A 22991-nucleotide genomic window follows, 5' to 3' on the forward strand; every position below is an offset into this window, starting at 1 on the left:
AGAAAACTGCACCCACTACTATCAAATACTACTAAGAAGATTATTGCATACTGCAATGAATATTACAATAGGAATGCTGTAGGGGAAAACTGTCACGGATTTTAGCAGGAATAGTACAATGGTTATGATAAAAAGATGCAAATTTACAATTTTTTAGCAGGCATGCTACTGCGTAATACCGCTTTGAATACAAGAAAGATACTACAATGATATTACCACAAAATAAAGATAACTTCACGTCGAATCAATAAACTGTACACAATATTAGGAATTTTTACTAAGCATATTGCAACGAACAGTATTGTAGCATTTTTATAGCAGTTATCTGCAATAAGAGCAAAATATACCGAAAGTTTTGTTTCATTGAATAAGTTTTGAAGAAAACGATGTTCGTATTCCTTGTCTCTCTTCGCTTAATTGCTTACCTCTAGAGTTATTTGATTAGTTTTTTTTTTCTTTTTTCAATTTTGATTCGTTTGCGAGATTCAATATTAATCAATGCCGAATCAGAGATCTGAAGATAGGCTGCTTATTTCTTCGAATATTTTCGTTAGTAAAACAATCAATATCACCAACATTTCGTGTTTTTCTTTTTTAGCTGTCGGTAAAATAATTGTAATATTTTGTTACGCTCAGTATATATCGAAACTTCTTTTCTGACGTTCATTTGAATGTTAACAAAAAGAAAAAAGAAAAAAAAAAAGAAAAAAAAAAAACGAAAATCAAAAATCCATGCATGCCTTCAGGTTTTACTCTTCTTCTTTTTCTCGTTTTTTCTTTTTTTATGCTTTAAGTGAAGAAGACATTTCTGAAACCATAAAAATGGCAAATTATCCAAATCTAAATTGTTGAACAATAATAAAAATAACAACAATCAATATGTATTAATATATCGGATATACATACCAATATGTACAGATACATATATAATTCACGGCATACGGGTAAACTAAAGAGAGAGAGAAGCAATAAAGGCAGGCAGTCAGGCAGGCAGGAAGGTAAGCAAGCAAGCAAGCAAGCAACTAAACCAACTAAACCAACCAAACAAGCAACATTTATCGTATTTGGCTTGGATTCGAGACTCAGTGTCGATAGCATAAATTCATTTCATGTGTGTAGAGAAACAAATTAAAGCAAAGTGATGGTGATATATACATGTGCATACCTTTCTATATATGTGCGTACATATATGGATAGTTTGGCTTGGCAAAGTACGGATGAGATGTGGCTTTAAGTTCTTGTATGGTTTTGTTTGATAGTTTGGCTTCTTTACATGTTTTTGTTGTCGTCATAAACGTAAGTCTTTATAACACGGCCTTTTGTTTTAACTTGTTGTTGTTATTGTTATTGCTTGTTTTTTTTTTTTTTTGAAAACTTATTTACTAACCAATCATATGAATCGTTCGTCCGTCTGTGCGTTCATTACTCAGTCAGTTATTTAGTCAATCAGTCAGTCAGTCAGTCATTCATTCCGACTAGTCAATGTTTAAAAACTTTAGAATTTTCGCTTCATTATGGTAGTCATCATTTTCATGAAGCCATTGACGTCGTCGCCATTCAATCAACAGTAACAGCAATAAAAGAAAAAGAAAATAAAGAAATAAAACAAAAAAAAAAAAAACACAAACTATGATTGTAGTCTTCATTTTCTTTTGCCGTCTTTTCTTACTCGCTTTTCAACTCTATTTTTTTTCATGTTTGAAACAATCAACCAAGCGTATGATAACTCACGTTTCATTTTGGTTTCTTTTTTTTTTTTTTTACAGTTTCTCTGCTGTCGTTACTTACTCTCCTTTAAGCCTTTTATTGCTGCTTGCAAATATCTTATGATATTCGCTAGGTAACAATACCTTTCTATATCATATTCCGTCTTTATATCAATGGAATAAAATTGTAATTTGTTTCCATATTCGCTGTTAAAGAAATGCTTTCGGCGTAATTTGTGAGAACTGTGTACATGCATGCAGCACAGCATTCAGAAGAAAGATCTATACCTACTCTATGCATACGTATGCATACAGTAGATTATAACAAGTAAAGTCTTATAGAGATTAGACTTTTGCTACGTCACTAAAGCTATTTGATTGATAAAGCATCGGTTAATTTTCTTTACTTTGACAAAAATTTTTTTGTTCTCCAATTTTTTAAAATTGAGAATCAGTTGTTTGAGGAAAAAATCTCATAACGTACCGGGGCATAGATATGACACAATTTGCGATATCAATGAAACAAACTAATAGAAAATTATTTAATTTACACTATGATATGTGTTATAAAAGGTTTATCGTTTATTTCGGATCAAAAGTTATTTAAATTCTTTAATTTTTTTGCATGGACTCGAGGAGTTCGATGTAATGCTGTGAAAGTTAAATTGATTGATGCTCTCGCCATCAATAGGCTTAATACTTTTTGGACTAATGAAAAACTAAAACAAGCTTTTTTTTGCTTTACATCATTCATGCTGCAAGAATGTATATTTCACATCAAAGCATCTAAACGGACGGACGGATGGACATATGGATATGCTTAAAGCTTAGTTTTTCTTGCATCTTTTACCACTTGTGGTAAGAGGGTATATTAAATTTGTGCAGACGCCCGCAAAGACCGGAGCTACAACTATCTTTTATTATATCTATCGTTTAAAAATCACTTTCTGAATTAATTTAAGCTTCCTCTGTCCGCCTTTCAGTCTATTTTTGTTGTGTTCAACATGTAGGCCCATTTCGCCTAAGGACGAAGGCTCTTGAAAATGGTTCGGATTGGACTGCTTTTTCGATTACATTCCATATAAGGTTTTATTTTGAAAAGTCGTTATATGAATAACTGTAGGGTGATGTGGGCTATTTTATATGAGCCGCTCAGTAGAATGTTTCTACTTGTTCAGACTACTTAATGCACATGACGGTCTTAGAAACAAAGAGCTAGGAGTAGAAATTAAAAATTTTTCTTTAGAGCTCAACGATTATTCATCAGATAAAAATGCAGACCCTTTTTTTATTTTGCAAGCACGATTAAGTTTCCTATGTTGAAGAGCTTTTTTCTATGTTTTTTTTTTCTTGTTTAGTTTTTTTGGCCATTAGATGCACTATATCATGACTTTCTTGCCACTTGCATAGAAGGAACACAAAACTTAAAAAAAACTCACAATTTTCTAACAAAAAGAAAAAGAAAACCCCAGTTGAAATTTAAGTTAACGAATCCGATCCATAACAAAAAAAAAAAATACTGCGCTACCGTTGCAGTCAATCGATCGCAAATTAAAAGGTAAACAAACGTATGGAGAGTAGTAGCAGTTTTAAGAAGGGGGGCAACCCTGTTAAGTTATATACGAAATATAAAAAAGTTGGTAGGCTTGCAAAATAAAATGTTGGCACCTGACCTAAACCTGAAATTAATTAATATATGTTTGCAGTAAAAATTTTCAATTTCCTATGAAAAATAAGGTGCGATCAGTTATGTCTTTACTTGCTACGTAATATTTTTATTATTGCGAATGTTTCTTGCCTATCACTACTTTCATAAGCAGCGGTTTACCGACACCACATATGGATGGAAGAATATTTTCGCGAAAAACGTAGCAGTTCTCGAAAGATCGATCCATTGAGCGTCGCAATAAAAAATCATTACTACCTTAAAATCTTAAGAATGTTAAAAAGAATGGTGAAAAATGTTTAAAAAGGTAGTGTGACCCTTTTAGACTTGCTCGCCGTAACGAAGGAAGCCAAAAGATTATAGTAAACGTTTTCCAACTAATGTAAATAAAATTGTCGCCTGCAAGCTTTAGTTCATGAGATTTCCTCCCTACCTTAGGCTGCTGCTAACGATTACTTATGTCGATCCCACGAAATCAGGTAGGAGGCCACATTCAGTTTATGGACCAATGACAGGCAGAGATGCGGCTAATATCATATGCAAGTACCGCTCCTACAGATTCCCTAATGTACTTATCCGGATTGATTTGTAAATTACGAGTGAAGTAAGAAAAAGATTTTTGATTATTATGTAGGAAAGACTTGTCTCATTCAGTACACTTTCTTCGCCCTTCTCCAATAACTAATAATTTTTTAAGCTACTTTAAAATGGCTTACTAACATACTCTGAAAATAAACGCAGATCGCCTTGCAGAAATAGAAGGAGGAGAATCTACTACCTTTTGTAGTATATTGCAGTACAATTAGAATAAGTTACAAAGCAACACATTACAGAAAACAACGTAGTAAAGTGCGATGCGTAGCGGTGGAGTAGTGCTTTATAGTGCAATATAGTGAACACTGGGTACGATTCCAGTAAGCATTTGATTAGCGAGTACATCAAACTTTCTTTACGGAATCAACAGTTATAAACGAAAATATCCGCCTGAGTGGCCGAGTAGACAAAGGATTTCCATCATTCACAATTCAATGATCGTGGGCTGAAATCTGCAGTTCGGTAGAGTTCTCAATAAAATTGATAGCCTTAGATGTACCCCCTTCGTTCGAGACTTTAACCTTGCAATTTATTTCTCCGCCTAAATTAATAATAATAATAATAATATAGATGAAAATATGAAAATGTATGTTTTTGCCAAGGTAGTCCCAATTCCTAATCTATTGTGGACATGCGTACAAACATATCACAATCATTTTTGTAACATTGCACTGATTATCCATCAGCTTCTTATGTCCATTTTGATGACTTTGGCAATTTCAACAAAAGAGGGAATCAAAATATGCAGAACGTTGATCATCACTCTAATGTTAATTTTTTAAATAATTTAAGATCATCTTTAGAAGAGGAAAGGGAACACGGTTTATCATGTTATACAGTTTACGTTTAGTTTACAGTTTACGTTTAGTGCGTTAATACATACCTACGCTGCGAGGTATTGCATAGGTCTACTGTAAATTACAGTGCATTACAGTGTATTACAGTGTGTTGTGGTGTATTGCGGCGCATTACGGTGCCCTTAAAGCGTATTACAGTGTATTAGAGACTACTATAGTATACCACAGTGTATTACAATATATTAAAGGAAAGATTGCATGTTTCTATAAACGAAACGTGTAGAAAAGATTTTCAACGAAAGGACAAAAATTTCAAAGTGCTTCAGGTCATGCAAGGACAGCTATTAATCCGCTGGCAGTTTTGTGCGATGATTATACTTATTTTACATACGATTGTCTAGAGAATCCCTCCTTAGTTCGTTCTTGCGCTTGCTTGCTTGCTTCTTGGAACACTGCTGTCTCAAAAATTGCCGAGAATTTGGTTTTCATAAATTTTTTGGTCATATTATGATTACAACAATGCTGCCATATACATTTTCTACATTATCTACGTTTTCTCATGTTATGCTTGACTTGATTATAGTTAGCAGCTATAGAATAAATTTACTTTATTTGTGGGCTTGCGTGCATAATATCCATGATGAATATTGTCGATGGCATTTGTTAAGAAAATTCAAAACGATATAACGAAGATGCGAGACATGCTAAATTTGTCATTCATGTGCAAAAATGTGAAAAAAGAAGGGGAAAAAAAAGTATTTTTTTGATTAGCGTGAGACATTTCGAGTCGCTTTTGATAAGTTTAGATGGCTGTGTATCTGTTTCTTTCTCCTTATTCCCCTAAAATAGCCAACCTAGGAATTATTTAATAAAGTATTTCGCAAGTTTTCTGACTATTTGCTCTCGTTAATGACTGGAATCTACCTGCAATGCACCTGGATTTTTTTCTAAAAAAATTTTTTTCATATTCCCATAAGAAGATATATTTTATTTTTTAATTTAATTTTATAGTAATCTTACAGCTATCTACGGACGTTTCGCATTAAAGACCATAATACATATATTTTTTTTTTTCACATAAGATAATTTCTCTAGCCAAACTACATTTTGTTTGCATACCATACGGTTTGTTTGCAATTTACGGTCAAAAGTAGTAATAGATAAAATTGAGGCTACAAAAGCGCAATCGACAAAAAAAAAAAAAATGTTTTTTGTCTTTTTAGCACAGTTGGAATCCTCAATTTTTTAAAAGGATGGACCTAAATAAATCAACTACGCATCTTATCAGTCTTATCAGTAGTATTTATACTAAATATCCAAGTCGACAATGTCTCCCCCGCTCGCCTGTCTTTCCCCAATCTCTACCTGTAACCGTTCCCTCCCCAAGGAAACAAATTTCAAGACCGCTTTTGAGCTACAAGGTCAATATTCTATATCGGTCTCATAGATCTTTATAAGCTGGTATTATTATATATGGGATATTCAGATCGATATCTGCATTAAATCGCATTTAATTGTTGAAAGTATGTTAAGGTTTTCAATTTCACTCATGTTTGTATCGATTGTCTTCCTTTTCTTATAACCAAGAAATCATTGCTGTATTCGGGCCTGATTTATGGAGACCAGAATTTTTCTTTTTCTTCCTTTAGATTTTTCGCTATTGTGTATTCCACCAACAAACAGATGGACGACTAGACTGACATAGGTAAACGAATTTAGAAAATCGTTCTAATCTAATTTTGAATACTTAAGAACATAATTTCTGGGTATATTTCCAAGTTTTGCATGCGATAATATGGGAGCAGTATTTTCTCAGTGTTGAATGATAGGTTTCGGCAGCCGTTTTCTTCAAGTCAAATAAGAAAATTAATGAATGTCGGAAAGGGAACCCATGAGTAGCGTCTGTATATAATTGCATAACTCTCTAACACTAAGTAGGAAAATGTCATTTTATGTGAAGAAAGAAGAATTTAACTATTGTCTACATTGTCTACATTGTCTACATTCACACTTCGCGTTACTTTCTCGCTGACCAAAATACATACAAACATCTTATAAAAATGTCGATGATTCTCTCGCTTCCCCCAAAAAACCTTCAAATCGTTTCGTGAACATATTATATATGAAATAGTTTTCAAACCTTAATGAATATGTGTGATATGTTATGCTATCTCTCTTATTATGTAATTAAATGATGATAAACTTCAAGACAATGAAAAAGAAAAACAAGAAAGGAAAGGGACAATAGGAAAAACGGTCAAGACATAACCTCGCAAAGAAGTGAAGGAAAGGGGAAAATGGGTCACCTTATTTGAAAAGGCTTTATAAAATGCACGAGTGCAAGATGTGATGTGTGACGACGTGCACTGCAAATTGGCAAAACTGTTAACTGCTGCTCGTCGCGCGTCATTTATAAAAACCAGTTTTTTTCGAATTTGCCCAAAAAGCTTAAAACTCGTATGCAGTTTTTACATTTTTTTTTTTTTTTCTTTTTGGTAAATGCATTATTATGTCTTATATGTGTGGTATCTGTCACGACGGTTTCCTTCACAAATGTTTTCATTCACTATTTCTTTTGAAAAACTGTACATTTTCTTTTCTTTTTTTGTTTGTTTTTCAATTCTTTCTCTGGCCGCGTCACATGGTTTTGTAACAAGTCTACGCGCTTGATTTTTTTTTATTATTTTTTATTATTATTATTTGTCTGAGTTGTGTATTATTTTTATTATTATTTTTGTTTTATTTGTGTTTTGCTCTTGAAATTCATCTCGCTTTACCTATGTTTTGCTTTTCAGATTCTTTGTTATTTTAAGACTAATTTTTTTTTTGTTTTTTTTTTTTAACGATTTTCTTTTTCATTTTATTTACTTGTTCTATTTTTATATAAATTTTTTTTATTTTATTTTTTTATTTTTTTTTTTTTTGTTAAATTTAACATTGACATACATTCTGTGAAAAGGTTTCTCCCGTCGTCGTACATTATGTTTACGCTGTTTCCTTTTCTTCTCCGGTCTTTTGCTGCTTTATTATTATTTTTTTTTTTGATGTTTGCGTGTATATAACTGTATGTGCATGTGTATGTGTGTGTATGTGCTGCAGCTGAAAGTAGAATTTTCAAAGTCGCGTTTTCGTTTCGTATGTTTTCTCAGCGTTTGGTGCAGCGTTGGTGCGCTTATATTATTTTCTACTTCACCCTCAAATGTTGTTTGTGTTGTTGTTCCTGTTATTTTCTTGTTTTTTACGCTTTTTTTTTTCTTTCTTTCTTTCTTGCTTTTTATTATTATTATTATTATTATTATTATCATGTGTGTTTTAGCTTTTCACATATGAAAAGAGCAGTAAAATTGCGAACAAAAAAAAAACACAAGAAAATAACAAACAAAAAAAAAAAAAATAAATGTCGTTAAAAAAGGCCCCAAGTAAACGGTTGGCGTCTTCGTCTTGTGATGTTTTTTCAAGTTTCTTCTTACTTCTCGTCCCTTGTAATTGTATAGAAATATACTCTACCTACACCTTTTATTTTCTTCTATTTTCTATATATATATATTCTTTTTTATTTCTTTTTGTTATATGTTTCCGTATGTTTTCTTTGAGGTAAATTTTCTTTTCATACATATTTTATTGTATTCTATATACATACATACACGCAAGTGTTTAGAGTTTGCAGACATATATTGCATAAATGCATGTATGTCTGTCTGTGAGCTTATGGTGAAATAATAATAATAATAACAGTAAAAAGTAAAATGAAGAAGAAGATGGAGGAGTATGGGTGAAGGTCGTTCGTTGTCCTTTATTTTTCTTCCTTTTCTTATTAAGTTCTATTACGGAAAAAGTTGCGAAAAATAATTCTCAGAAAATTTTCTTCTTCTATATTATCCGCCATTTTCATTTTACGGGTACACCTGAGTAGTGGGAATAAAATGATTTATATGAAAAATGTATAAATTCTTAAAGGGTAACGGTAATCCACTCTATTTTCTGAATCCAAAATTATGAATCATTTTATTGATGCTATTAACGAACAAGTTCTTTATACATGTTCTCGTATATGTTGTTAAGAATACCTGGAAAAATTGTTTTTTAAAATTAAACGACGACATAGTCGTGTTCTTCTTCTTATCAGCACGAGTAGACATGAATTTCGACTATCAAGTCTCAGTGATCACAGGTTCATACCTGAGCGCGGTAAAGTTTACTTTACGCTTAGCTATGATGAATGCTTAGTAGACAAATGTGTAACATTTACTGATTTAGACAGGCACCCAGTAGACTGTGACTGCTCCTATCTTGACTGTTGGGGGCATCCCCTGAGTGATTGGTCACATAAAAAAAAAAGGTTGGATTTTTTTAAGTGGTCAACAATTGCCCTTAAAATCGTTTAACGTTAACTAACCACAAAAGTCATACGTGCTTTTTTGAGCGCATGCATACTGAAAGCCAAGAACCGAAATACGGTCCGTTCGAAAAACATAATTCCGAGTAGATGTGACAATTCTTTTTAAAGACTTCGAAAACTGGATTTTTAAAGTCCCGAACAAATGTTCTGAATCTCATTGAATATTGAGAAAAAAAAAAAACATAGCCAATACCATACATCGCTTGTCGAATAGAGAGAAAAGTTTCTGCGGATGTATGTAGCACCGGGAAAGACTTGAGGTACACTCACCTTTTATTATACGGATCGATTCAGAGTCATTTTCTAAATCGATTTAAGCTTATCTCTGCTCGCAATTTTTGCAAAATGCGGTGCGTTCTAGCCCAAAAATGAATGCTACTGAAAATGATCAGGATGAGATCACTTTTTCGATTAGCTTTTTTAGTTTTTCTAAAATTTTATTTTTTGAATTATCGTTCAATGAAAATAATTGTAAGATGGTGTAGGATATTTACTGGTGGGCCGTAGCCCACTATAGAGTCTTTTCTTTGTTATATATTTATTAACAAAAAGGTACGTATCTGCTAGAAATTTGATCAATTACCAAGGCCAAAAAAAGAAGTGGTGTATAGGAATGATAAGGAGTATCCACAGCCGGAGAGATGCATTCCCGATCATAAAATGCCGATAAATATGTGTTTATATAAGCGTATGTATATAAGAATATGTGTGGAAAGTGATCACTTAAGTTATTGCTAACAGGAAAGGCTACTATTTTCAGCTTAAGGTATTACGTAGCTATAAACCTTTCTCATTTAATTGGGGACGTTACGATGGTTGTGATAAAATTTGTCCTAAATGTTGGCAGGTAAGCTACCGCTTTGAAGGCTATTCCTCATTCTATTGTTGGTAGTTACTATCAAAGAAATTTATTTTTATTTATTTACGCTATTAGGAAGTCAATCATGTGCTTTTGGATATTAAAATTAAAAAAAAAATTGCGAAAAGTCGAGTTAATTGATTTGGCAAAGTAAAGCATTCTTAAAAGGAGCGCTCTTCCTTGGCAAACATGTAAAATAAAAAGCCGTAAGAAAGAATAAGTCAATCATTTTTGCTAAAATTTCTTTCTTTCTTTTTTTAATATTAATATGAGAGACATTTGCTTTTAAAAGTCTTCCGCTTCAATTGCTTACCGCAATCATATGAAATCAGCGATTGATTCTTAAAAAACGAAATTTGGGAAGTCTGTCTTGTGTATAATTGTTAATTGGTTCGTGTCTTTGCTAGAAAATATATCTAACTATGCAAGAAATATGTAGAAAGACCTCGAAACTTTCCTTATTGCTACAGTCATCGTCAAAATGTATGCAAAAGCCGAGAGGATGTCAGCCTAAATTAAGTATATATATATATATTCTTTATCAGTATGGAAATTTGATTTCATCTAAGCATGTCAGTCTATCCGTCTGTCAACCTGCATAATTCTTCTAGACGCAGAAATTAAGATAACGGCTTCAATTTTGGCAAAAAATGTTTGGAAAGTGGTTTGATAAAGGTTTGGTATTGAAAGTGGATCAAATCGGTCAAAGGGCACACCTGCAGTACAACATAAATCAGAGAATTCCCTTATTTTCATAAGCAAAAAAAAGTTTGAATTTTTTAGCTTACTACAGCGGGAATAAAACAATAAAAAAATTTAAACCTCTTTTCTACGGTCGAGCTTACACTGCTTAAGATACAAGAGATATGCATCGACCACGTCCATCCGACCTGTTTTCTTGGAATACCTAGATATCAATTTTTTTTTCATTTTACATTATTTTCTTTTGTTTAGCTTTTTTTTGTTAGGTGGATGAAGGTGAGTGGGGTGCTGCGTACAAAAAATTCCTCCCCGCACCCGACTCTAAGAGTTTTACTTGTTTTTTAAGAAAAATTTATAACAAAGATTTTTTTTTTTTTTGAGTAACCGATCAAAGAGAAGAAATTTCAAAAATTTTTCAATTCTTCCTTCTTTCGCGAATGTTATAAGCAAATCTTTAGAAATTCGTTTATTTATTTATTATTATTTCTTCTTTCAGTTTTTTAGTAAGACAAAAAAAAAAAGCCTTTGATATTTTTTTTATTTTTCTTATTTTAGGCAGCATTGTGTGCAGCATATGAATGATGAGTTGCACGAATATCCTCTAAAAATCGCATAGTTCTCGTTCTTCTCCCTCTTCTCCCTTTCCCCTGCTCATAGTCACAATTCCAAACGCATTGAAATTACAAAGACTTCATTAAAATCAAACATCAAATGAACAAACGAACTAATTAATATTCGTTAAAGTTCAATAGTTTGCAAAAAAGAAAACTAAAAGTTAAAATAGCAAAGTTATTTTTTTTTTTTTTTTTTTTTGGCAAAAAGAAGGAAAACAAAAGAGAAAAAACAAATATAAATTTTCGTATTATTTCAACAAAATAAAGCCATAAATAAACCTAAACCAGATTATGTAGCTCTTCTTCGAAGCGAAAGAAATCTGTTAACTTATAGTAAATAAGCTCTCTTCAAGTCCGGTGAAGTTTATTGAACTTTTAATTTTTGTGTTTGTATTTTTGGTTACTTTTTTTTTTTAAAAAGAGAGTTTACTACAAAGCGCGTTGTGTGTAGTGTGTACTTGTAATACAAAAAAAAAAATTTTTTTTTTTTTTTTTCTTTACCAATACCACCCAGAGAAATAATAACAACAAGAGTAATAGCAACAAAAACTTAAACAATGGCAGCTACATTAAGAAATCAATGCAAACACAAACTGCTTACCATAGCATACTAATGAAGAGCACCTACATACATACATACATACAAAAAATGCCACGAATTCATACAAAAACGACTCTCAAATTTTTTTTGTTTTTTTTTTTTTCGTGCAGATATGCAAATATGCTGCGAGTATACTTATGAGAAGGTATTTTTGTATACGTGGCAAAATTTTCGGGGGTGGATTTATAAGAAACATATGTATCTTCGAAAAAAAAAGAAAAAAAAAAACAACAACAACAACAAATTTATTGACGCCTTCCGTAATGAAAAGGAATCTGAACTTTTAAATGTTAAGTAACTTCTACTCATTACGAGTTTAAGCTCGGTCAGCACTACAGGGTTATAAAGGTGGAAATGTAAATTAATTTCCGTTTATAAGTCGTTTTATAAAAGTGCAAGAACTTTTAACTTGGCTCATTAGTAATAAAATATTGTGATATCATTATTAATTTTATTTCTTTTATTTCTCATATGTTTCTGCTTGAATTGATTAAGTTCAGGGAGTTTAGAGCTTAAATTATGTGGTTTTTTTCTTTTTTTTCCCCTACGACCAACTACTGACACCATATTTACGGGCACGGTGGTGATGAGGAAGAGTTATAGGAATATTGGGGTAAAGAAAGGGAATAGGGTTTGTGAACCTTGGACTTGACAATGAAGAGCTCAGCTACGGCAGGAAAGACTAAGGCTGATAGGTTTTTCTAAAGCGGGGTCAGTTCGGTTAAAAAACTACGAGTTGCGGTAGCGTGTTTTGCGGACACTGATTTATTATTTGATAGTAAAGCTCTGACGGAAACATTATAAGAATTACATCATTTCTTCCCCCCTTCTCGGTTTAAGTAAAAGTTTAAACAGAAGACTCGCAATAAATTCGCTCGGCCCACTCTTGTTAGCAGGGCTGAAAAGCAAGTAGATGGGCACAGTCGTCTTAATAATAAGAAGTGTTTATATAAAAAATGTCCAGAAAAGAAGAAAAAGAAGGAGTCCTTTAGTCACTTTTATTTTCAGGGCAAGAAAGAAGACATGGTGCGATGATTCGGTTACATAAAGAGGTTGGGCAACTTTTAGGCAAAGTTTATTGTAGAAAGATTAAAACGACAGCGGAGGGTTCTGAGCTAATAGCTTCTGTTAAGAAGTAATATCAGGGCCTTTCTTCTTCAGTCTTTTTCCGCTTGTGGGTATTTTTATGAGAGAATAAAATGTTTATTGAAACACCAGACTATCTTTACTCTGATTTTCATATCAAATATTGTAAAAACTAAAAATTTTTTTTTTCTTCGCTTTTGTTAATAGTGCTTTTTAAGAAAACGTTTTCGTTTGTTTCGTTTCAGGTAAACACTTAACCTCACGGTATTCTCTTTATTTGCTTTAAAAAAGGCGTAATGTAAGTAAGATAATGTTAATGTACATGCAAATGAGGCCATATATTATTCAGTAGTACTGTATTAATTATTGAAGGCTGCTGTCACACATAACTTCTTTTTCCGTCATCAAGATATGGCATAAAATTCTAATTTATTTCATTCTCAAGATCATCGATGAAATCTGTTAATAAAATAGTGCTCCTAGAACCTAATTGGACATTGTCAGAGGATTGCTCCTTATTTTAACAACAAGTTTTGTTTGTTTGGGTGCAGCGAATCTTAGGCAGACTCACTTCATCTTATAAGAAGAACCAATTATCATTAAATGCATCGATTGTCCCCGAGTGCGATTAGCTATTAGATATGAGATCAATCGTTAGTGACATTGTTTTTAATCGCGGTTTTCCGTCCGGGATGTAAGAAATATCCAAACACAAGTGTTTATCTATGTGTTTCTTCAAATGTTGAGCTTTCGCTTTACATAAAATATTAAAGTGTAGCACAGGCTATCAGATGCTTACCCATTAGGTGCCTTGTGGAGTTTCGTGGTAGTTATGGGTAAGGAGGGGATGTTGCATATTTAGGGGTTAGAGACGTCCTGGCTTACCCAAAGTGCAAGAGATAGTCCGTGAGGTCCAGAAGCTCGTTCTTACTAGAATTGCTAACACATACATTAAGCTATGTAGGCAATGGGTAAGCCCTGTTGGACAAAAGTTACCTTCCCCCTACGTGTTCATTGTGCGGTAGCTGCGATGCGGAGATTAAAAATCGATGTCAAAAACAAACACCCTACGTTCTTGAAATCATAAGTGTCACCTTTGAAAATATGCTCCAGTAAAGCGTACTGATACTACTGCGCAAAATTATATTTAATAAGCAGCCTCGATACCTACATGAAAAACTGAAGCTCGCAGCCAACAATAGTGGCATGAAGATTGTGTAGACAAGGCACTATACCATATTGTCTGAATGACCCTTTTTTATACATGCCATGACGCTATGGCGAATTTGCAAACGACTGCAAGTGATGGTGGCTTTAAGCGCTTTCTTATGGGATATTATAATGTTACTAACTGCTAACTGCTAACGATTGGCATTCTATTATTTTTCTTTATCACACTTTAGACAATATTTTCTACATTTCTATATTCATGAACGTTCATCACAATGTAGACAGTAATAAGGATCACTAATCTCCATGACATTTGTTCACCTATAACAGACCCATACTTTAATTTAGAAGCGTTGAGCCTTGTTGTGTAGAAGATAACTTAAATAAATAAAATACAATAAAAAGGAAAAATAAATAATCAGAGATAGCGAGATTCATCGAGCATCTTGAAATTATTGAATTTTCAATGCAGGCGGTCGCTTTGATCTTTCTACGAGATTACCTCATAGAGCTTGAATGATCGATACATGAGTTATTATGGACTGAAAGTTTAATAAATAGTATAAATGCCGATTTCAGACGCAGTTCTGAAAATGTTAAGTATTTTTGTTTGGCAATGCTTTTAAGTGAAACTTAAGCATTGTGTAAAGAAATTGATTAGGCTTAGAAATGACGTAGGGCTGTAATTTGCAAGTAGCGAAAGATGAATATTTTCTTCGTGTTCGAGATATTTCAAACCACTTGTCATTACCACCTTGTGAAATTTCGAGTTTTCTTAACAACAGCGAAACAAGCACTTATGGGCAAATGAAAACAACTGACTAAATCAATTAAGAATATACTTTAAAATGGGCGATGCAAGCACACCTAACTACTATGATTAAGGGCATATTGTACCTGTAGTGTTAGAGAAGGCTATGGCGAAATATTATAGTATATTTTTTAGTGTTATGAAAACTTGGTTAAAAATGATTGCAATTTTCCCTTTTTCTAACTGTTAGGGAGAAAATTTCCTGCCTATTTATAAGATTGCAATATATATAGAAAGCGTTGCCTACTTTTAGGAATAAAAACGATTGCATTTAACTGGACATAAAAATAATGATTTTTCTAATAGCATGTAATAAGCATTTCGCGCGGCAGAAGACTAGCTAGAAATGAAATTTTATTATGTATTCATATCAGGGAATTTAGTTCTCCAATATTTCCAATGAAATAACCCGATTACTTTATAATGCAAATATTTTTTTCCACAAAAGTTTCTGGTCTTTGTACAAATGTGCGTGTTTTTTTAGATTTGAATTTTAAATGAACCTCAAGTAGAAAGAAAAAAAAAAAAAAAACGAAAAAGAGAAAAGTCCTTTTCCTTTGTTGAAGAAAGAGGGAAAACGTAGAAAATATGTAATTAATGAGTTTTCTTGTAATTAATGCTTGATTGACTTTTGCCCAGAGTACGCAAAAGAAGCGCAGCGTTCGCATAACTAAATATCACGATAATCGGAGGCAAGAGGGCTGAATGGAGAGAGATGGGATAAAATATGAAACATTGTATATATTATAAAAAGTGTTTTTTTTTTTTTTCGACATCATTTTAATGCGATAATGTTGCAATCAAGCTTACATTTCCTGATATACTAATATTTTTTTTTTTTTTTTTTTTCATCCTATAACTTGAGATCTATCTAGAAAGAAAGAAAAAAAAAATAACGAAACTTCCGGACACCCATTGCAGACCGACCACCAACTTTACTACAACCTTACCGCCACCAACCAATAGAAACCCAACCAATTTAATGCTGTTTATTATATAACTGAATGTATGTATGCATGTATATATATGTATGCTGAGCTGAGCTCAGCACTATGTATAGATTTCATAGGTTTCTATATAAGTTTTTTTTTTTCGCTGATTTTAGTCATTGTTGGTGAAGTGTAAGGCGAGCATTTAGACAGGAGGGGGGAAGGGGGAGGGGTATCATTTTGTACTTTATGGTGGTATACCTAGAAAAAAATTTTTCTATATATTCTGAATTTTTTTTTTCGCTTTCTATCATTTGACTGCATTTGTTTATGTGTGAGTGTCCGTCTCTTTGTGTATGTGTGTGTGCAGTGTGTAATTAATTTTATACATTTTTTCATTTTTTTTACATTTTTTTTTTTATAATTTTCATTATACACACTTTGTTGTTACCGAGGAATGAGATTTGAAGGAGCAGTAACCGTGTGTATGTATGCGTGTGGAGAAAAAAAATTGTAAAAAAAAAGAAAGAATTACGGAAATTGTTGTAAAAAAATTTCAACTCATTTACATAATTTTTTTCTACATTCAATTCTATTCTCTTTGATAAGGTTTGGTGTTGTGTTCTGTTGTTGTATTTTTTTTTTCTCATTTTTTTTCATGATGTACTTTTATATATATATACAACAATAATATAAATATATATATGCATATATATATATATATATATATGTATACATAGAATAAGAATTTTCAGTATAACGATTGGTTGTCTCTCTAGTTTATTTAACACCCTTTTCACTGTCATTTGTTTGAAGAAAAAAATAAATAAATAAAAAAAATTTTTCAGCTTTTGGTTGAGAATGACAGAAAAATCTAAACGGAAAATATTTCCAAAAAAAAAAAAGAAGAAAATAAGAAAAAAAAAACAAAGTAAGAGACTCTTTCTGACATGAGTAAAGAACTGCATATACTATTGGACAGACAGACAGACAAGAATTTTTAAATGTTACATTGTCTCTCTTATGTCTCTCTATATAAAAATACTCACTAGACTTTGAAACTCCCTTAAGCCACAGAGTTAAGTTTCATAATCTTAGCTTAGTTTGTTGAACGCAAAAATAAGCATAAAAGAGGAACAAAAAAAAAAAAAAAATTTCAAGACATAATTGACGTTTTTAAATAGATCATTAACGTTGACAGGGAGATATATCGGTTCTTAATGGGAACAGTCTTTCGTTTACAAATGAAAGTTAGCAGAAGGTATCCCTTTGAAGAATACTCAAGGACTAATATAATCTCTAAGAATATTATTCTGACTATAAATTTTTTTTTTTTTTTGTTAATTTTACTGTTAATTAATTACCCTTAGAAATGTTTTTTTTAAACAAATGTCGGAATCGGCTATGCCTGTACTGGGAATTTTAAAAGTGCTATTGACCCGCTGTCGGCAAAACTTGCACTTCCTTGTCATCATAATTATGCATAGGAAAGTACAAGTATTGTGCTGCATTATGAGAAATACTTGCTTAATCCAAAATATACTGAACGCAAAAACTCTTTATTAAAATCGATTATCAATTGCGGTGAAATTTCGGACAAATCAAATTTGTTTTCAAAATTCACTCAACACTTGTTTAACGAAGAACTTTTATAGGAAGCGACTCCACAAACAGGCAGGCCCAAGCTTGAAAGATTAATTGAAAATCGTATTTAATTCTGTCCTATTCTCTAGCATATTGAACTTGAGAGAGTTTTCTAGAAAATTTTTTGTACTATTATTGTATTATTTACCTACACCACTTGTGGCATAGGGTATATTGAACGGACGCATGTAACACGCAGAAGGGCTTAAGATAGATCCATCTTTTATTATGCTGAAGAATTCAGAAACATTTTCCAAGTCTGCCCTGTATTTTTGCATTCAAGAATTTTTACAAACATTGAAAAGTCGAAATTTTAATGTATTGTAATGAAAATTAACCAGTAATAATAATTTGATATGAAAATATAACGATTTTCACAGAAACTTTTGTATTGTAGGGCAGAGAAGAGTCCAAGTTTTTCTACGCTACGATGACACTTTATTCATAATAATAAATTGATAAAAAAGTTAACTGTGCTGTATTTTGAACACTCAAATTTTTCAACCCTTTGGTAACAAGTATTCTTGCGGAAAGTGAGTCTTTATTTGGAAAGGGGTGTAAATTTCAATATGCAGTCAATAATGTTTCTATGGCAAAAATAAGAATTGTGTTAGACAATGTATAGGGTGTTTAATAATCGGCCTAGCCCGACTATGATATTTTCACTTGCTTTTATTTATTCGTAAGACCATTTACGACGCCATATAATATAAATTGGCTCACCTAAATTATTACAATTGAAAAAACCAAACCAATTGTAGCTTTGTTAAACGCGCCTCAAGGTTTTTATTACATTTGTGTAACAGTCGCCAATGTATTGAACTATCTGTAGGAAATCTTATAAATTTTTACCTACTGCTACCATTGATATGAATCTATAGATTGGAATCTTTTCAAGCATTTCAATCTCTAAAATTGTTGGTGCGATTTCATAACCTAAACTTTTCTAAGATTAATTTCAATAATTTACAAAATCGGTGTATTGATCCGTTACGATTGGCCTGCAAAGAGATCATTGGGCTAAGTTTTAGTTCCATCATTCCTTCTTCATTAATACTTCTACCTAAAATTTGGCATTTAACTAAATTAAAATACGTCGCCTAAAAGTATACATATGTAGTAAAAATAAAAAAAAATTTTATTAAAATAAGGCAAAGTATTTAAATAAGATTTAGATTATACTGCCAATCCAAACCATGCGCAAGAAATCAATCAAAAGACATAGAAGAAGAATGAAGTTACGTTCCTTGGTTCGGCGTTGGTTTGGGGAAAGGTTAACCAAATTGGTTCACAATTGTGAAAAATCCTAAGAGGTTTTAGATAATAAAGCACAGTTTGATAAAAAAATGTCAAAAGTCTCCAAATCCATTCAAACCTGCGTCCTTGTGTATCATAGAGCAATTTTAATCGCTATTTCTTCTTGACTTTAACAAAACCGATATATAAATGTGGCGAGTTAGGCCCATGTTCAAACTTGCGCTGTGACTATCAATTGCGAACTTCGAATTGTCAATATCGACTTGTCTTCTAACAGCAATCGACAGATATACAAGTAAATGGATAAAAGGACGGGAAAAAGCGACGGTCGGCCGTCGCCTGTGTATTACATAGCATTTATTAATTAACATCCCTTGTTTAAAATTACATTCAATTTCCTCTCACCGTCAAATGCGAAAGAGTTCAACAGACATCGCTCTGTTCGACAAGAATGTTTATCATACGCTTAGCACTTAGCTGACTTTAACGTGTGCTGGTTTTCTATCTTACAACCGAATCTTATATATGCGGCTGTCAGTCCGACAACGCAATGGGTCAAACGGGAAGTGGCTCGGTTATATCCCTCTGATGAAATGGTTTTTTTTTTGGGAGCATAAGATACTTATTTTTTTCCTAAATCGAAATTCAACCCAAAAATTGAAAGACAACTTTATGGGAGTTTTTTTGTTAAAGGTGATTGATTCAATTCTCGGGAAAAGTTGGATAATAAGCCGATGCTTCACACAAAGACAGATGGAAATTTAAAGAACCTCACGCTTTCAGCATAGAGAAAGGGTATGAAATGGCTCGATATCTTCGTAAAGTACCTGTACTTGGCATTCAGCGACCATTTACCCATTTCGCGAGTAAGTTAAATATTCTCTATGCGCACGTAAACTCTTAATGTCGTCATCTGTTCAACAAATCATCGCTTTCGACGCCTACCATACGCGATTGAAGCTGGTTAAGTCTCATCAACTCTTTTTTTTCCTTCATTTGCGCATCAGACAACAATTCACTTTAGCCTCTATTTCCTTGGATGTAAAAATTTATTTGTAATCTTTTGCTTGAAAAAACATAAGTAAACTTTTTCCCTTGAGAACGCTGCACATGCGCTTTTTATTCAACCCATTGCTCTTCTTTTTTTTTATTTCTTTTTTGCTTTTCCGAAAAAAGGAAAGGATTTATTAACAGAATTTATGAAATTGAGATTTCGCTTTGGCAAGCCGAGCTTTCTCCTCCTTCTCTACCGTAATTTGAGATTAAAAAACAAGAATTTTTCGATTATACACTTCTTTTTTATTAATTATTCTATAGACTGTCAAAGAAATTTTCTTAAATTAAATGGTTCTCGACAAGTCGGACGGAGCAGCTATGTACGGTTATATTCATTCAAATACCTGGGAAAAAAAGAAGTGAATAAATAAATATAGAGAAGAAACACTTAATCCAAATAGTTATGTACGAGTTTTTAAGTTTCATCCGCCCCCACCAACCTGTCTGTCTGTCTCCCATTCCATCCCTAAGAAAGGAAGCAATTGTTTATTGTAAGGATGCTATTGTAGATGAGATTTGGTAAGAGTGGCTAACTTTTCTTTTCTTTTTTTTTTTTTCTTGTTTTTTCAATACATTGAGTCAGACTAAACATGCATTTTTTTTTATTTTTTTTTTTGCATGTCATCTGTACTCTCCTTTTTTTTTTTTTTTTTTTTATTAAAGAGTCCGCTCTGTAATGTGATAATAACGTATATAGTTAGTTTGGATTAAAAAAAAAAAAAAAAAAAAAATCAAAAAACAAAAAAAGTAGAAAAGTATAAATATTCTTCTTGGGCAAAAGGATGGGTGTGTAAACTGGCTGGATGGTCGGTTGGATGGTTGGCTGGCCGTTGACTGCCTTTGGCTAGCCGTAAAACTCTACTCTGGTTGCCAGCATTAAAATAAATTTTTTCCACTTTTTCATGAGCGGTTTCGTTTCGTACTATTATTTTTCCTTTCAACCGTTGTATGTTATTTAGTCAGTGTGTAATTTTAGATTTTTTCTACAAATATTTTCCTTTTTTCATTTTTTTTTATTTTTTGTTTTGTTTTCTATATTATACACGAAACAATGGTGGAAAAAGTTTTAAATTTAAAGAAAAAAGAGTAGCCATAAACCTTTTCTCAAAAAAAAAAAAAAAAAAAAATATATATATATATATATATATGTGTGTGTGTGTGTATGTACATGCATACATAAGCATTATGTATTTAACTCCTTTTTGCCATCCCATTATAAAGCGTTTTATTTTACACAGTTTTTTTTCCATAGTTTTTCTTTTGCATTTGTTTTATTTTTTTTTTTTTTCTCCTTTGGTGTCTTTGATTACCAACCACCCGCCAAATCTACCCATCTGTATGCACACCATTTGTCAGAATTAGGAAAGAAACCTATCAAAAAACATTCAGATTTTTTCCAAGTTTTCAAATTCAAATATTAAAGTCATGCGTTCTTCCGTATGGCCAGAGGGTGGGGGCGGTATGGGGTGTGTGGGCTATTTTAAAGTAATAATGATTGAATTTTTCCTTAACAAACTCTGTTCGAAACTAACACTTGGAATTTTTCTAAATAAATATTTCCAGAGAAAAAATCTTAAAAAATAATATTTACCTTAAGGGTGCGGTAAACGTAGCAATGCTTTTTTTTTTTGTTTTTAAACACTCTTTTTACCCATACATATGCGAATGTTAATTTTTATACTCATCACCATAGGATGAGGGCAATGTTCATTTGGTCAAGAAGTTTGCAGCACTGAGAAGGAACCTTCAGAGACCTCAGCAACAAATCATAAACCGATTTAAGATTGCACGTCCGTCTGGCTGCCTTTGTAATGCCTGCGGTAAGCATTCTCCGGGTCGCAAAAATTCTGCTTCGTATATGTGCCAGAAGCATTGCCAGTTCTTGCAGGAAAATCAGCATCGAAATTGAGTCAAATCGATCAAGGAACACGACGACGGTACAACATAACCGGAGACTACCACGTTTATCTGAACTAAATAAAAATTGAATTTTTCTTTGTTATTTGTAAACCGCATAACATAGAACAATGGAAGTTTGTATTCATATTCTATGTGTGATCCTCAAAAAATGAAAACAACCGGTCTCGTCTGCTCAATATTAAGTATAAGTAACTAAAGCTTCATTATTCTACAGAACCCAGAAAGAAACTTCAGAGATCATATAATAAAAAATACTTATCAGTATCAGATCAATTTCATCCAGTCCATCCCATCAGTGTTGGGTATAAAAGATTCGATCGCGATCAAATATAGTTTGCTTATTTATAGAAAAAATGGGTGGCAGCTCTGGCAAACCAATCTTTTTTTTGCTTGACCTGCTAACCAGAATTTTGATTCATTTAATGAACTCGAAATATCCTAAAAATATAAATGGAAATCCTGGCAGGCTTTCTTGGGAATATATCCCTATTTATTTATTATTTAATTTGGCAGATCGAAAACCGGTTAGAGAGTTTGAAAGCTGTAACTTGCGGAAAAAAATCGCTGATGATTTCATCATCTTAAGAATCTTATTGTGAAGCTGTTTGTAAGGTTTTAAGGTAATCAGATCAAAATTAAAGGAACTGTCGTAGTGGCAGGATTGAATAAGTAAGAACATTACAGTGACACACTGCCCTTACAGTTATTCATATAAAGAGTTTTTCAAATAAGACTTTATATGGCAAGTAAACGAAAAAGTGGTCCGTCACTAAACATATTCAATGACTTTCACCCTTGTTTCAAGGCACAGCAATGGATCAAAATTCATCGAAATGTACATAGGTTGAATACAAGAGAATAAGTCGGACCGACAAGCTTAAATCGATTCAGAAAGTGATTGTCAGTGGTCGATTAATAAAAAGCGTAGGTCTATCTCAAGTCTTTCTCGGTTCGCACAAACCTAACATAACCCTTGTCACACAAGCATTACGAGATTCAGTGTCCTACGTAAGTCATTAGAGGTTTTAGGTTTGGAGGAGGCGAGATTATCATCAGCTATAATGTCAACGTTATTATCATGTCTACACGCTTTCGTTAAAGGCTGACCAAATTTCCACTAACTTGTTGGAGCCTACATATATATAACATAACATTTCTCAGGTCTTTGGGTGTTTAAGCT

The 22991-nt window shown here is 32.5% G+C and overlaps 1 protein-coding gene and 1 long non-coding RNA gene across 3 annotated transcripts in view; both read left to right on the top strand.

The window, feature by feature from the left end:
* LOC119638589 overlaps positions 1-13302 on the top strand; it is a 90779-nt gene extending 77477 nt beyond the window's left edge. The window contains exon 3 of the long non-coding RNA XR_005247459.1: positions 13270-13302. This is a non-coding gene — a long non-coding RNA (uncharacterized LOC119638589). The remainder of the gene's footprint in view (positions 1-13269) is intronic.
* Positions 1-22991, top strand: part of LOC119638587 (transcription factor GAGA) — a 117344-nt gene that overhangs the window by 82757 nt on the left and 11596 nt on the right. The gene's annotated exons all lie outside the window — the stretch shown is intronic.

This window comes from Glossina fuscipes, unplaced genomic scaffold (assembly GCF_014805625.2).
Source record: "Glossina fuscipes isolate IAEA_lab_2018 unplaced genomic scaffold, Yale_Gfus_2 91, whole genome shotgun sequence".
Lineage (NCBI taxonomy): Eukaryota > Metazoa > Arthropoda > Insecta > Diptera > Glossinidae > Glossina > Glossina fuscipes.